Below are 11,600 nucleotides of genomic sequence, written 5' to 3' on the forward strand. Positions count from 1 at the left end.
CAACCCCCCCTCAGAGAACGCCGAACAAATTAAGAAAAGTACCGAAAATCGGATTTCAAGGCCAGCCTATTTCTAAAGTAAGCCTTCAAATTGGCTCAAATGTGTTTACGGTCGTAATACTTATGTAGTACTACATCCCTGTTGCTATGAAAAATAGAGCTGCCTCAATCTACTATTTAAAATGGATTTCCAAAATCGGCACTTTGTGCATCGCCTCAGCCTGAACGAACAACATTTGACGCGAAAAACCGATTTAAAGGGCCCGCCTATATCTAAAGTAGGCCGCCGAATTCCCCGAAATGTAGTTACTGTCACAATACTTATGTAGCACAACAACCTCCTTGCTATCAAATTCTTTGCTGCCCCAATCTACCCTCATAAAGTAATTTCAAAACCCTTCAGGCTGAGCATGTAGTTAGGCTGTGCGCAACACACGAGAAGCGGAGAGCCGATTTCAAGGCCATCTTATGTCTTTATGATGCAATGAAACTTCACTGTATTGACCTAAAGTGACTCAAGGCATGTCAGACTACAACGATTTGCCATTAAAAAATTCCTCTCATCTATCAACCCCCCCTCAGAGAACGCCGAACAAATGAAGAAAAGTACCGAAAATCGGATTTCAAGGCCAGCCTATTTCTAAAGTAAGCCTTCAAATTGGCTCAAATGTGTTTACGGTCGTAATACTTATGTAGTACTACATCCCTGTTGCTATGAAAAATAGAGCTGCCTCAATCTACTATTTAAAATGGATTTCCAAAATCGGCACTTTGTGCTTCGCCTCAGCCTGAACGAACAACATTTGACGCGAAAAACCGATTTAAAGGGCCCGCCTATTTCTAAAGTAGGCCGCCGAATTCCCCGAAATGTAGTTACTGTCACTATACTTATGTAGCACAACAACCTCCTTGCTATCAAATTCTTTGCTGCCCCAATCTACCCTCATAAAGTAATTTCAAAACCCTTCAGGCTGAGCATGTAGTTAGGCTGTGCGCAACACACGAGAAGCGGAGAGCCGATTTCAAGGCCATCTTATGTCTTTATGATGCAATGAAACTTCACTGTATTGACCTAAAGTGACTCAAGGCATGTCAGACTACAACGATTTGCCATTAAAAAATTCCTCTCATCTATCAACCCCCCCTCAGAGAACGCCGAACAAATTAAGAAAAGTACCGAAAATCGGATTTCAAGGCCAGCCTATTTCTAAAGTAAGCCTTCAAATTGGCTCAAATGTGTTTACGGTCGTAATACTTATGTAGTACTACATCCCTGTTGCTATGAAAAATAGAGCTGCCTCAATCTACTATTTAAAATGGATTTCCAAAATCGGCACTTTGTGCATCGCCTCAGCCTGAACGAACAACATTTGACGCGAAAAACCGATTTAAAGGGCCCGCCTATATCTAAAGTAGGCCGCCCAATTCCCCGAAATGTAGTTACTGTCACAATACTTATGTAGCACAACAACCTCCTTGCTATCAAATTCTTTGCTGCCCCAATCTACCCTCATAAAGTAATTTCAAAACCCTTCAGGCTGAGCATGTAGTTTGGCTGTGCGCAACACACGAGAAGCGGAGAGCCGATTTCAAGGCCATCTTATGTCTTTATGATGCAATGAAACTTCACTGTATTGACCTAAAGTGACTCAAGGCATGTCAGCCTACAACGATTTGCCATTAAAAAATTCCTCTCATCTATCAACCCCCCCTCAGAGAACGCCGAACAAATGAAGAAAAGTACCGAAAATCGGATTTCAAGGCCAGCCTATTTCTAAAGTAAGCCTTCAAATTGGCTCAAATGTGTTTACGGTCGTAATACTTATGTAGTACTACATCCCTGTTGCTATGAAAAATAGAGCTGCCTCAATCTACTATTTAAAATGGATTTCCAAAATCGGCACTTTGTGCTTCGCCTCAGCCTGAACGAACAACATTTGACGCGAAAAACCGATTTAAAGGGCCCGCCTATTTCTAAAGTAGGCCGCCGAATTCCCCGAAATGTAGTTACTGTCACAATACTTATGTAGCACAACAACCTCCTTGCTATCAAATTCTTTGCTGCCCCAATCTACCCTCATAAAGTAATTTCAAAACCCTTCAGGCTGAGCATGTAGTTAGGCTGTGCGCAACACACGAGAAGCGGAGAGCCGATTTCAAGGCCAGCTTATGTCTTCATGATGCAATGAAACTTCACTGTATTGACCTAAAGTGACTCAAGGCATGTCAGACTACAACGATTTGCCATTAAAAAATTCCTCTCATCTATCAACCCCCCCTCAGAGAACGCCGAACAAATGAAGAAAAGTACCGAAAATCGGATTTCAAGGCCAGCCTATTTCTAAAGTAAGCCTTCAAATTGGCTCAAATGTGTTTACGGTCGTAATACTTATGTAGTACTACATCCCTGTTGCTATGAAAAATAGAGCTGCCTCAATCTACTATTTAAAATGGATTTCCAAAATCGGCACTTTGTGCTTCGCCTCAGCCTGAACGAACAACATTTGACGCGAAAAACCGATTTAAAGGGCCCGCCTATTTCTAAAGTAGGCCGCCGAATTCCCCGAAATGTAGTTACTGTCACTATACTTATGTAGCACAACAACCTCCTTGCTATCAAATTCTTTGCTGCCCCAATCTACCCTCATAAAGTAATTTCAAAACCCTTCAGGCTGAGCATGTAGTTAGGCTGTGCGCAACACACGAGAAGCGGAGAGCCGATTTCAAGGCCATCTTATGTCTTTATGATGCAATGAAACTTCACTGTATTGACCTAAAGTGACTCAAGGCATGTCAGACTACAACGATTTGCCATTAAAAAATTCCTCTCATCTATCAACCCCCCCTCAGAGAACGCCGAACAAATTAAGAAAAGTACCGAAAATCGGATTTCAAGGCCAGCCTATTTCTAAAGTAAGCCTTCAAATTGGCTCAAATGTGTTTACGGTCGTAATACTTATGTAGTACTACATCCCTGTTGCTATGAAAAATAGAGCTGCCTCAATCTACTATTTAAAATGGATTTCCAAAATCGGCACTTTGTGCATCGCCTCAGCCTGAACGAACAACATTTGACGCGAAAAACCGATTTAAAGGGCCCGCCTATATCTAAAGTAGGCCGCCCAATTCCCCGAAATGTAGTTACTGTCACAATACTTATGTAGCACAACAACCTCCTTGCTATCAAATTCTTTGCTGCCCCAATCTACCCTCATAAAGTAATTTCAAAACCCTTCAGGCTGAGCATGTAGTTAGGCTGTGCGCAACACACGAGAAGCGGAGAGCCGATTTCAAGGCCATCTTATGTCTTTATGATGCAATGAAACTTCACTGTATTGACCTAAAGTGACTCAAGGCATGTCAGCCTACAACGATTTGCCATTAAAAAATTCCTCTCATCTATCAACCCCCCCTCAGAGAACGCCGAACAAATGAAGAAAAGTACCGAAAATCGGATTTCAAGGCCAGCCTATTTCTAAAGTAAGCCTTCAAATTGGCTCAAATGTGTTTACGGTCGTAATACTTATGTAGTACTACATCCCTGTTGCTATGAAAAATAGAGCTGCCTCAATCTACTATTTAAAATGGATTTCCAAAATCGGCACTTTGTGCTTCGCCTCAGCCTGAACGAACAACATTTGACGCGAAAAACCGATTTAAAGGGCCCGCCTATTTCTAAAGTAGGCCGCCGAATTCCCCGAAATGTAGTTACTGTCACAATACTTATGTAGCACAACAACCTCCTTGCTATCAAATTCTTTGCTGCCCCAATCTACCCTCATAAAGTAATTTCAAAACCCTTCAGGCTGAGCATGTAGTTAGGCTGTGCGCAACACACGAGAAGCGGAGAGCCGATTTCAAGGCCAGCTTATGTCTTCATGATGCAATGAAACTTCACTGTATTGACCTAAAGTGACTCAAGGCATGTCAGACTACAACGCTTTGCCATTAAAAAATTCCTCTCATCTATCAACCCCCCTCAGAGAACGCCGAACAAATGAAGAAAAGTACCGAAAATCGGATTTCAAGGCCAGCCTATTTCTAAAGTAAGCCTTCAAATTGGCTCAAATGTGTTTACGGTCGTAATACTTATGTAGTACTACATCCCTGTTGCTATGAAAAATAGAGCTGCCTCAATCTACTATTTAAAATGGATTTCCAAAATCGGCACTTTGTGCATCGCCTCAGCCTGAACGAACAACATTTGACGCGAAAAACCGATTTAAAGGGCCCGCCTATATCTAAAGTAGGCCGCCCAATTCCCCGAAATGTAGTTACAGTCACTATACTTATGTAGTACTACAACCTCATTCCTATCAAATACTTTGCTGCCCCAATCTACCCCCATAAAGTAAGTTCAAATTCCTTCAGGCTGAGCATGTATCGCAGTGAAGTTTCATTGCATTCATTGATTCACATATCAAATTACAGTAATATACATAAAATGATTTTTAAGGGGAAATTATTATTATTATTAAACGCATTTTCGTACCGTGCTAAAGAACATGCTTTAAGACTTGTTGAATCAAGCGTTATTCGTATAATATTGTGAAAAATTATAAAGTTAATATTTTTTTTAAAAAAAAATACAATTTCCTCGCTTAATTGTTATTCAAAGAATTTCATTTCATAACTTGTTTATGAAAATAAGATAACTCTTAGTATTTATTTTCCGGGAATGAATTCTATCTTCTCCCTCCTCGTTTCGGATCTACTCTACAATAACCAGAAAATGTTATTAATTAATATGTACAAGTTATACTTTATGAAACTAAATTATAGTTTACATATCAAATATACTTCTCGAAGGAAGGGGAGCAACAACCCACTCGCACCTTCCCTTGGTACCGCACTTCTAAAATTTCGAAGTGTCCACAGTTTACTACCAGGAGAACAGGAGTGCAAAAGAGGTTGTGCAGCCCGAACGAGCAACATTTGACGCAAGAAACCGATTTAAAGAGCCCGCCTATTTCTAAAGTAGGCCTTCGAATTCCCCGAAATGTACTTACTGTCATTATACTTATGTAGTACTACAACCTCATTCCTATCAAATACTTTGCTGCCCCAATCTACCCCCTTAAAGAAAGTTGAAAATCCTTCGGTCTAAGCATGTACTTAGGCTGTGCGCAACAAATTAGAAGCGGAGAGCCGATTTCAAGGCCAGCCTATCTCTTCATTGAATCAAATATCAAATTACAGAAATATACATAAAATTATCTTTATGGGGAAATTATTATTATTAAACGCATTTTCATACCGTGCCAAAGATCCGGCTTTAAGACTTGGTGAATCAAGCGTTATTCGCATATTCTTGTGAAAAATTATAAAGTTAATATTTTTTTTTAAAAAAAATACAATTTCCACGCTTAATTGTTATTGAAAGAATTTCATTTCGTAACTTGTCTATGAAAATAAGATAACTCTTACTATTTATTTTCCGGGAATGAATTCTATCTTCTCCCTCCTCGTTTCGGATCTACTCTACAATAACAAGAAAGTCTTATTAATCAATATGTTCAAGTTATATTCTATGAAACGAAATTAAGGTTTACATATCAAATATACTTCTCGAATAAAGGGGAGCGACAACCCACTCGCACCCTCCCTTTGTACCGCACTTCTAAAATTTCGAAGTGATATCCACAGTTTACTACCATGAGAACAGGAGTGTAAAAGAGATTGTGTAGCCCGAACGAGCAACACTTCACGCGAGAAACCTATTTAAAGGCCCTACTAATTTCTAAATCAGGGCGTCGAATTCCACAAAATGTTAATATGGTCATTATACTTATGAAGCACCTATTACATTTATATAAATCAGATACATTGTTTTAACAATTTTATTTCAACCCGTGTAAATTAAGCTCTACGTTTTTGTTATTCGCAGTCCACCATTGCTTTTAACCAGCATCTCTGAGTCAAGGGAAAAGAATATGCATCGTTTTCTTTTCGGTGGCATCATGAGTTCTTAATTACACTGATAAACAATTAAATACTCCTTTAAATAAAACTAAGTGATCTTTATGTATTCAGATGTGCTGATAACGAATATCGCATCCGTTTTCCTGTATCACCTAAAGTTTTTGCAGAACACCCACATTTTATAGTTTTATGGTTTCAGGTCTCCGCACCCTGCTCCGCATACGGCTTAACGTTTCGTTCCTAGCAAATGGATAAGAACCTTTTAGCGACCTTGTGTGTTTATGACACAAGGTCATAATTTCGTGGAGGAAATATCTGGCAGTATAGTAATTTCCTGTTTCTCTGTTAAAATTTGTTCTTTTGTGGGATAGTCGAGTCTTAACTTCCTTTCCGATAACTTCGTGAGTAGCCTTCGCGAGTAGCCGTATTTTATGTTTGTGTATGTTCGTGAAATTGTGAATGTAATATTGTGTATAGTGAAGTGAAGTGTAAGTTGTATTTTAACAAAACGATCAGAGCATTCATATTTTTTTTTTAAAGACATATATTATAACTCAATTAATGAGTTCTTCACGTCACGCAAATGTGTGAATAACCCGAATTTGTTTTGTTATGTTTGCGGGGAATTTACTCCGAAGTCACAGAGAAATACTATCACTCCTATAGTGAAAAAAGCATATGAGTTGTATTTTGGAAGTAAAGTGGACGAGGGAAAAAGCTGGGCACCAGGTAAAATTTGTTGTAATTGTTCGCGAACTTTACGTGGTTGGCTTAATGGCACTCACAAATCAATGCCCTTCGGAAACCCTGTAATATGGACGGAACAGAAAGATCATACTACGGATTGTTACTTCTGTTTAACAAACATAGTGGGATATAGTTCAAAATCAAAACATTCTATATTTTATCCTGATGTTCCTTCAGCCTAGAAACCTATGAGTCATGATTTTATACCAATTCCTAAGCCTCCTAAAGAATGGAAAGTGGATGAAACAGAACCAAGCAGTGCTTCTCCAGATGACGAACCTGGACCCTCATATTCAAACACCGATCCAAATTTTCCTGATCCAAATATATCGGAAACGCCAACAATCACTGACACATTTTTGTTTTCTGTTAGTAATGAGTTAACTTACTGCAATGATGTAGAAGGCCTTCTGCACGAAGGAGTCATAATCCAAACGAGTGCAGACTATTTTTAGATTAATCTAAGAATAGTTTAAAAGTAGAATTGTTGCATAATGGGAATATATACCCATCATTACCCCTTGCCTATTCTTCCACCATGAAGGAAACATATGAAAATGTGGATACAATATTAAAAGTGATAAATTCTGAAAAATATGGTTGGCACATATGCGGAGACCTCAAAATGATTGGTATACTGTTAGGCATGCAGTCTGGGTTTACAATATTTTGTTGCTTTCTTTGCGAATAGGACAGCAGGCAAAAGATAAACATTACAACATTGTGGATTGGCCCATTCGAAAAAAACTTAATTCCTGGAGAGAAGAGGGTTGGGAATCACCCTCTACTTGAGAAAGACAAGATTTTGTTACCACCGCTGCATATAAAGTTAGGGTTGATGAAATATTTTGTTAAGGCTTTAGATAAACACGGTGAGGGTTTTGGGTACTTGAGAAAAACATTTCCTAAACTCAATGATAGTAAGTAGTTAAAAGAAGGCATATTTATTGGCCCGCAAATCCGTGAGATCATTCCTGATGACAACTTTGAGGAATTGCTAACAGAAAAAGAGAAATATGCATGGTTAGCTATCAGACAAGTATGCTGTAATTTTCTTGGAAATGTGAAATCTGACAACTACAAGGAACTTGTTAAGAACTTGTTGAAGTGTTATCAGCGCATAGGGTGCAATGTGTCCTTGAAAATTCACTTTCTACATTCGCATTTGGACTTTTCCCCCCCTAACTTGGGCGCGGTTAGTGACGAATGCGGCGAGAGATTTCACCAGGACATTTCTGTCATGGGGAAACGATATGCACGAAAATCGGTACAGAACATATTAGCTACTACTGTTGGAACCTCAAGGAAGAGGTTTCTGGTGGCAGTTACAAACGGCAGAGTTCAAGAAAGAAATTTTGAAAATGTGAGTAAAAATGTGTTTTTTTTTTCCTTTTTTTTGCATGAAATTTCTTAATTGAACAGTCAAAATCGGTCCTAAATATATATTTTTAATTTTTTTATATTTCATAGTTATTCACTTCAATATTTAAATCTTATTTCATGAGCAAACAAACAAAAATAATTTCAAATTTCGATGTATTATTACAAAGGCAATTAAATTTTTATTAAAAATAAAATATGAAAATCCAGGGAAAACGATAGGTGATACAGCATTTCTACTTTCAGATTTGGATTCAGCGGGGTCGAATTATAAATAATCACCTATTTTCATTCAAAGGAGCAGAAAAAAGTTTGAATTTGTTCATCAGTGTTATCTGTGTGCCACGTGCACTGTAGCGGCGATTGGGTTCCTAAACTGGGTGGGCAAGGTACGAGAGCTGAGAGGGGGCCGAGGGGAGGGGGCAAAGACACTATCCGTTTGTAGAAGTGTTTAGCATTGTGCGCCACTGCACATTCATGTCGACCTAAGCTATTGCTTGATATTTTGCGACCGCTTGTTTGTGTGTGTATTAGTTGGACGAGAGGTGTCAACTGTCTTTATTTCACACTGCTATCGAGACTGCTTGGATTACAGAGTTAATCGCCTATGAACAAATAGATTGCGGGTGTTTCACGAGTTCACTGGGAATTGGCGCACTTTTTTAGTTTACGTGCACTACAGCTTTTAAAACAAGCTTAAAAGCATCCTTTTTAAAGTACTCGATGTTGCCAAAAATGTAATTATAAACTGGGTGCACACTCCTACAACTAATTCTGCCGGCGGCTATGCTTATGGGTCCCAGGACCGTACACAATATTTTTTTGAGTGAGGGGCCAGATCCGAAAATATGGAACAAAGAGAAGATCCGAAATGTTGTTGCATTGATTGAATTAGGTTATTTTACTTCGATTTCCATCCACTTTTGGTTAATCGCTACGATGAGGATGTGTGATGTGATAAAATTAATGAAGGGGAAATTACAAAAAAATACCCATGTCCAGGCAGGCATTCGAACCCGTGACCCCTGAAGTCACAGCGTGCTGTGCTAACCGTTCCGCCATGGTGGACGGTGAAATGCTGTTGGAGTATTAGATGTGACCACGAATGCTACGGCAGTATTGCAGCTAAAGCAAACGTACAAGTCCAGAGTTGATATCCAGAGCATTCCCTCACACTCTCAAGTGTTAGCAATGATTATTAAAATCATGAATATGTATAAATGTGAGTAAACCAAGTAAACGAGACATATTTGAATCACGAATGCAGTTCGAAATAAGTCGGAATAAGAATTAAAAATAATGGACATCCTGACCAAATCGGGTTGTCTGGTAGCATTGCACCAATGGTTCTAAAACCAAAATTACTCAATATTGCAGTCTGCAGACTTCTGGAACCTGCTTATCCCTACAATAAATCTATTTATTTATGCAAGGACGAAATAGCTCTCTTTCGGTAGGGTTTCATGGGTTCTCATTAAAATATTTCATACTTTGAGGGGGCATGGTTCATATGGCCCCTCCCCTGAGTATGGGCCTGTAGGTCACAATATATCTTTTTTTAAATTTATAGTGCATATTTTTTCCTGTTTTAATGTATATTTAGGTGATGCATATTTAGGCCTTTTTAGTACATATTGATCCGCCTGTACTGATCAAGCCTCATTCAGTTAAGGCCGATTGCAAGGACTTAACCCTGAAATGGTTGCTGCTACACAAAGACGACATTTAATTTTAATCTTAGTGTATCTTGGTTCATAATAAACTATGCCTTTGTTTTCAATGGACATTGAACATACATTTCTTACACTTTTCCATGAAGGGAAGAAAATAATGTAATAGATCACAATCAAACAGTCATAAACATTGCAAAGGGTTAAGTGGTTCGATACAAACGTCCACAACTCTCCAAGACAGATGGAAATTGAACATTGCAAAATGCTGAAAATAATGGTCACATTCAATTCATATATGGTATAAGAACTACCAAGTAGTGTTGCCCACGAGACGAGACTTTGGCCTGTCTCGTCTCGTGGAAATGCTGTCTCGTCTCGAAAATATTCGTTTGTCTTATGACACATGGTCACTCTCGTCTCGTCTCGAATTTTTAAAAGCCTGTCCCGTCTCGTCTCGTGGGCAACACTACTACCAAGGGAAACCAGAAGTCAAGAGGAGTGTTTGCAGACCCAGGAAGAAATGGCTCGACCAAGTGGAAGAAGACCTAAAAAAAATGGACGTAAGGGGGTGGGGAACTAAAGAGAAGAACCGAGATGAGTGGGCAGCTATCACCAAGGAGGCCAAGGCCCTGCATGGGCTGTAGAGAGCCGTGGAGTAAGTATTGGAAGTGGGGGAATATGACCACTTTAAGGCAAAATTGCTAATAATTTAAGAGATTTATTGAAATAAAAATAAGTTTCATACTTGCAAAATGAAGATCAGTATTTGCACTAGTACATATGAGTAGAAATCTTTTTCAAGGGACCAAAAAGTGAGAGAAAAAAAGAGTCTGCAAACCCACATTGGGGTAATATGATCACTTTGTTGGGGAATATGGGCAATTATGTTTAATTCATACATTTAAGGACATAATTAAATTATTTACAGAAAAGCTCTGAATGAAAGCATATAATAAACAATGGTGTGCGTACCGGGGCGGGGGCACGGGGCAGTTGCCTCATCCTAATACTGTTCTAATACTGTCAGTTAGAAATTTTGTGTAGAGAAACTGGCAAAGGCGTAATGTTATAGTCAGAGCGATATATAATAATGTGATTTTTTTTCTGGAACTAAACTAATGGATAAGCTGATACCAGGACAAAACCTTTCGTTTGTCTCGATGAAAATTCGAGGTTAAAGTTTCAAGCAACAGATTGCATAATTCTATTGATCTTTTTATCAACAACTAATAATTAATTATGAGTGCTAGTATAGTCAAGAGATAGCATTTCATCATTATCCGGGCATTTCGTTCCTTATCCTTTCCTCGAAGGGAAAGAGCTGGAACCGTGGCGACAAGCAGTCTACCAAATAGGACCGACCGACCAGATGGGGTCTGGCCCTTGGGTTGCTAGGGTAGGGAGTGGGGGTGTGAACCGGAAAGGTTTCCTTTGACCGCGAGAAAATATGTTGACAGGTGGCGTCAGGCAACAAGTTGTTTCATTACTTCTCGAGTTTCTTTTTCGCTTGGACATCCCAGCCGTTGTAGGTCTTCTCGACCGGATTACCGCTCACTCATTCGGAGCTTCCCAATTTCCTCACGATGGTGGGTTGCCACCGGCCCTATACGTAGGCCGAATAAATTCCGACCAGAGCCGGATTCGAACCTACGCCGTCCCGCAGCGAACGATCTCAAGACGAGTGAACGCCTTAACCCGCTCGGCTACGGAGGAGGACAAGAATCAAAATAAGCCAACACATATTATTACTTTGTTTCAACAGATTGTCTTGTATCTCACTTGTATTGATTGATTTTTATTTTACTACTATTTTCTGCTACTTTTTGACTTATCGCGAAGATGAGGATCAGTGACAATACGACAAAGACTAAGTATGACC

Source organism: Lepisma saccharinum, chromosome 8, assembly GCF_977018435.1.
Source record: "Lepisma saccharinum chromosome 8, izLepSacc3.1, whole genome shotgun sequence".
Taxonomy (NCBI): Eukaryota; Metazoa; Arthropoda; class Insecta; order Zygentoma; family Lepismatidae; genus Lepisma; species Lepisma saccharinum.